General features: G+C 43.2%; 2 long non-coding RNA genes across 3 annotated transcripts in view; one reads left to right on the plus strand and one right to left on the minus strand.

Annotated features, from left to right (window-relative positions):
- Gm32328 overlaps nucleotides 1-5396 on the minus strand; it is a 41700-nt gene extending 36304 nt beyond the window's left edge. For both annotated transcript variants that reach the window (XR_001785246.1, XR_377663.2), the window contains exon 1: nucleotides 5150-5396. This is a non-coding gene — a long non-coding RNA (predicted gene, 32328). The remainder of the gene's footprint in view (nucleotides 1-5149) is intronic.
- Gm52901 lies at nucleotides 3083-4219 on the plus strand. Its single transcript, XR_003956431.1, has 2 exons — nucleotides 3083-3270; nucleotides 3964-4219. It is a non-coding gene; the product is annotated as a predicted gene, 52901 (long non-coding RNA).
- Nucleotides 5397-6000: the final 604 nt, after the last annotated feature.

The raw sequence follows: 6000 nt of genomic DNA on the forward strand, positions 1-6000 counted from the left end.
GCAACCGTTTGTGATTCCGGGCCACTCTCCAATCAGACTGATAGACTGCTTTGTCTCCACCCAGTTCCTATACCTGATAAAGTAACTAACTTCCTGTGTAAAAGCCATGAGCTTCTGCAATGGCCCTGGGGACGTGTCATCTAAAGAGCTACCATGGAACAGACAGGTTAGGAGTTTCTCATCTGACATCAGTAATGAATAACAGATTACCCTGAGCCATGAAGTCACTCTCGGAGCTATTACCGATGACCCTCCCTGTCCCTGGGCTGAGCTTCCTGCTGGTATTTAATCATAGACCTGCAATGACATCAGAGATCTGGCACTGAGCTTTGTAGAAGGCCGGGAGGGAGTGGCTAAGATAAGTGCCACATGGGAATCTTGGAAGTAATGGCCCAGAGTCCCAACAGCCTTTCGACAGCCTGTATCTAGGTGAGATGACACCGATCCATCCAACAGGCCACCCTGGAAAAGCTTCTCCTGCTGACCCTAAACTGTCTAGTGCACACAGGCTTCCTGAAGAGGCCGTCAGCATCCCATCAATCGTCCAAAAGGAATTAAACATGGAGAAACCGATGTTCTCCCCTCACCCGCCCCCTGGCTCCTAGAACATATGCTCACTGGCAAGGTAGTTTTCAAAAAAGGGTCAAGAACGGTCATCAAAGATTCCCCTCTCTTGCTTCTCAATAGAAGCCTTTGAAATCTAGATTGTAAACCCTTTTCTGTTATAAAAATTGTCAGCAATGATTCAGTCCTCTGACAATGGGATTCAGCCCACCTAATAGCTGTGTTCTCTGTCACAGGCTGCTTCCTTACCCAAACTTGAGGGCCTGGACACTAGGACAAAGAAAAAAAGTGAAAAAGAAAAGAAAATGTAATTTGAGAATATGCAAGGTGGTAACTAGCACTTGAGAGACTGAGGCAGGAGGATGGCAAAGTTCTAAGCAAACCTGAGCTATTCCATCTCGAGAAACCAAAGAATGAAATTTTTTTCAGATGTCTCTTCTTGGAGTTTCTGTGAATCAAAGTGGATGAAAGGTATTTTCAATACTCCACCATCTCACACAGCAGTGTGTGTGTGTGTGTGTGTGTGTGTGTGTGTGTGTGTGTGTGTACACATATACATATATAATATGCAAAAAAGTCAGGGTTCTCCTTCAAGCACAGACCTGAAGTAACTTACCACTACCCAACTTCCCAAACAGATCAGTTGTTTATTTGTTTACTTGCTAACAAAGCCAAACACATATGGTTAATGAAAACCATCAGATGGTGGTGGGTTTAAACGGGAATTCAGGACTAAATCAAGCTAAAGAACAAAACATACAAGGCTGTGTAGGGGCTGGGCCTCAGATGCACCTTCAAAGCCCTGTTACTCTGGGCTATTCATACCACTTTCCTTATTTATGTAAAACCATTTCTGTTTTCTTTTCCAGGAAGAATGCTGCCAATCGCCAGAGGCAGACATGTTTATCAAGCTGAGTATCTTGAAGTCTGACATAAAATCTGTGGCCTTTGGTATAACTGAAAAACACTCTGTCAACACCACGGAGAGAGCAAGCTCGAGGCACTGGCCTCTGCCCAAGGAGAGAAGAGGAATGGACCAAAAGAAAAAAAAATTGACTCAAGTCCAAAAATTACAAAATGAGGGAAAGGCAAACTTGAGGCGAACAAACCTTTTCCATCGGGTCTGGTTAACATCTTGGAAAAGTACCCAGCCCACAAAACGGCCAGTACTTAGGTGAAAGTACAAGTTTTTCTCCCTTTTGGAAAGCCATGTTGTGAGAGCTCTGATGAATACATCAATTCTGTTAGAGCCGAGGATGTCTGTCAGTGCCGTGTTAAAAGACTCACTACTTTACAGACTGGCCCTCGTCAGAAACAAAGTATCCTTCAAACTCCCTGCCCTCAATTACTTGGGCCAAATAGCTGGAGAAAGAAAAGAATAAACTCCGGGTTGGTGGAGACGGGGTTGAGGGGCACTCGTATTCATAGAGATCAACGTAATGCCCTCCCCCTCAATGTCTTCTCTAAGAGAAATAATCAGCGCCCCCCCAAGAAAGGGTTGTTAAAGATTTCCCAAAAGCCTACAGTTGGGTGTTTGAGAAGACAAGCTTGACTAGAGAGAATTGAAATACTGTTCTTAACTTTTCCTTTAAGCCTTCCTCAGGAGTCCCAGGGAAGACATCTACAATGGCCAGACCCCACAGTGCACCAGGATCCAAACAAAAGCTGGAGACCACCCTTAGCCTTTACCACACAGAGCCTGTCAGGGCAACCTGCGCATCCTCCCATGGGCTCTGCTGCCTTATGAGTCACTGGCAACCCCAAGCATAACCTTGTGATTTTTGTTCATCCTGTGTTTTTCCACAGAGTCCCCTACTGGTGCCTCTCCCTGTAGCATCTGTCCACAAGCCCCACCACCCTCAGTTGCTTACACTGGCCATGCAGCCCGAGATGGGAGCCTCGGGATCTTTCCTGCTATGCACGTAGCCAACATTCCACAGGATTTATGTCACACATGGTGGGAAAGAGTGGCCAAGGAGGGGAGTAAAAATAATTCAACTCTGGTTTAATCAAGGGAGGCCGGACCTAGAGAGTGGTAAGATGGCTTCAGGACTATGGACTTAGAAAGTGGGAGAGATATACATACGTATATACATACATATCTACATACATACATACATACACACACACACATGAATGTGTGAGGTGATCCAATGTTCTTGTTTCCAATTCAAATTTTTTTTAGAAAATTTCTTTTACTCTTCGGTCACATTCCAAAAGTGACACAGCACTAAAAGTACATTTGGCAAAAAAATAAAAAAATTTTTTTTTAAATTTTTTAAAAAAAAAGTACATTTGGCTTGGTAGGGTTGGGAGAGTTTTGTGAGGAAAGATGGGGTGAGCTTTCTCTCAAGCGTTTTCTCTGCAGAGTGAGACGAGGTGTAGAAAGGAGTCTGAGTGACACAGCCATGCAAGCCGATAAGGAGGGGTCACATGGGCCAGGTGGGAGGGCAATTTGCCCCAGCTCCTATGCCACCCACTGAAAGTCACCAACCTCAGAATCCCCTGGTTTGCCCACAGGATGGCCTAGTATCCAGACACTAAAAACTCCTTCTTATGAGGAGGTTCGATCAGAGATGCCTGTGGTTGCTATTCCATGGAAGAAAGGCAAGTTAGACATGAAGATGTTCAGTCTTGTAAAGCCAGTCAACACAGGACAGCACTATGAGAACATTCTGACAATTATCTGCAGATGTGCGATTGGAGGTGGGTTATTAACTATTTTCTATGCTCTGAGCTCTCTCCCTCTCTGGCTGGCTGTCTGTCTGTTTGTTGTCTGTGATCCCGTGCTACAGCGCCCTAGTGGCACTTAGAGGATAATGTCAGATCCAGCCTGCGCTAATCAGCCCACCTTGATTTTTTATCTCCTGATAGGGTGGAGCAGAATTACAGACACTTATTAGTATTTCATCTAGACTTTAGGGGAAATCTGAGGCTTCAAAATCAGGTCATCTGGCCCTCTCCATGACCCAGTTTTCTTTAGCTTTGTCCTTGTTCTGTAAGAAGGGAAGATTTATTTTTAGCAACATAAATAAACACTTTAAAACAGAAAAAAAAAAAAACATTACCCACATGCCTCAAACTCCAGGCTCCCCCTCACCCAAGGCATAAAGGCCAAGGGCTCCCTTTCAGTTGAATTAGTAATGTTAAAAAATGCACTTCTCCCAGGTGTGGGGGGTGCTTTCCTATAATGCTAGCACTGGGGAAACTGGGGGATACATGTTCAAGGCTAGTTTGAGCTGTAACTCAAAACCCTGTCTCAAAGAGAAAAGAAATCACATACACGAATCCAAGTATAATGTAGACTATTTTCTCCCAGTCCTTTCTCTGATCCTTTCGTTTTTGTAGACCTCGATCTGAATGTATGGAAAGTTTACTTGATTTTGCATGTGCCTCTAGACTACCTAGACCTGCCATGGCCCAGAAGTCTGCTGCTGTCCAGGACTATAAGTGTGTTCTACTTTGATTGCCATGCACTTGGGATATGGCTGGTCCAAAGTGAGATGTTCTTCTAATGCAAAGTGCACATGAGATGTTGACAGTGAGAGAAGGAAAAAGAGCATGGATGTCTCGTTGATGAATTTATATCAATTATGCATGGGAATGGTATCCTAGAGTTATTGTATTTAATAAAAATGTATTAAAGTGCTTTTAACTATTTCTCTTTATTTATTAAATGTGGACTCTAGAAAATGTGAAATTACCTATATAGCAGATATTAAATTTTTTTATTGAAACAAAATTCTCCAGGATGGAAAATCTGCAGAAATGGAATTCAAGAATCCATTTCCCACCTTTTAGATAAAGGTAGGAGTCACATACACAAATGCTTGACCAAAACCTATCTACGGTACCCAATTAAAACTCATTGTGTTGCCCCTGCTGGAAGTCAGTGGGTAGGTAATTTCCACTCTCTCCAAGAATGGGTGGTGAATCCAGGGTCTTCCCAGGTTGCCAGCACTGGCCAGCTGAGCAAACCTAAAGGTTGCCCTGCTCAGCTCCGGGGAGCCTGAAACCGTTTACTTTGAATGCAGCTGATTCTGTTTCATGGATTCTTTCTCAAGTCTGTGTAAACTGTTCATCAAAAGATGCAGCCCCCACTGGGGACAGCCTTATAGCCTCAGGCCATGCCAAAGGGACTTCCCTTACTTAGGGTCAGTCCATTTCTTCAAGTGCCCCTGGTGTGAAGTGCCAGAGCACTCTTTGAAAAGGCAAGAAAATATTTAAGGAAGAATTCTCGGGACTGAAACCTCCAGGCTACACTGTGACAGGCAGATGCTCCAGAGAGCGACTTAGGTCCACACTCTGTGTTTTACAGAGACAGTGTTTGCAGGGAGAGACATCTGAGAGTGTACGTGGCTCTGACTACAGCTTACTCCACCTTCAGTGGCCAGGCCACCCCACAGCTAGCCTGAGTCTAAAGTTTCCTTTTCTCCTGAGCAGGGCTGGGCTCTCTTTCTCTGCAGCGACCAGAAGAATAAATAAAATCTTTATAATCGACGTGGGGGGGGGGGGGGCATGCCTAGGACATATTTTTCAGTCCAGGGGAGGGTGGGATGATGTTTTTTAAAGAGCAGGGACTCACCAGGTCTGAAGTCACAATGTCAAGACTCGGGAGGCCAAGCAGAGCTTTTAATTCCCAAGTACTCGCTCAAAGGCGGTCCTATGTTAGCCGTTTGCAGAGCTCAGTCATCCTCCATCGAGCCCCTTCTCATCCATTTGATCGGACTGACCAGCATCTTTTTATAGAAATCCAGTCTTTCATGACAGAGAAGTTAAGTAACTCATAGTTTTCTTCAGGAATGAGAATTCCCACATCTTGACTATCTACAATCCCATTGGTCTGTCTTTTTCTTTTCCTCTGAATTTTTAAAACATGACTACAGATTAAAGCACTGAGGAAAATGAAACCATATCACATTTTAAAACAAAATAAAGATCATAATTTGTTTGATTTTTAGAGTCTTACTGTTTTGAATAGAATTTAGGAAGCAAAGCCTATACTTTATTACTTTTAAATACACTCACTGCCCCCAAACACTACTATGTTAAAAGCTGTTATGAAAGATGGCTACAGACGAGCACTTGATTTGGCATGATGTGGGGAATGGAGAGGCTGGCCGTATACAAGGAAGAATCAAAAAAATCTTTTTGCCAAAAAAAGAAAAAGAAAAAAATATTTTTGGCTTTTTTGAGTCAGGGTCTCACTGTTTAGTTTAGGCTAACTTCAAACTCATGGCAATCCCTCTGCCTCAGCTTCCCAAGTACTGATAACACAGGCATGAGCCACCATGGCCCCGTAAGAAGACTCAAATTTGAAAGAGACTTGGGTTCATTTTATAATTTCACTCACATAATTATAGTCATTACACACCTCTCTATCTCTGGTAAAATAAATATATAAAATAAAATAAAATAAAATAAAATAAAATAAAA

The sequence above is a fragment of the Mus musculus genome, chromosome 6, assembly GCF_000001635.26.
Source record: "Mus musculus strain C57BL/6J chromosome 6, GRCm38.p6 C57BL/6J".
NCBI lineage: Eukaryota > Metazoa > Chordata > Mammalia > Rodentia > Muridae > Mus > Mus musculus.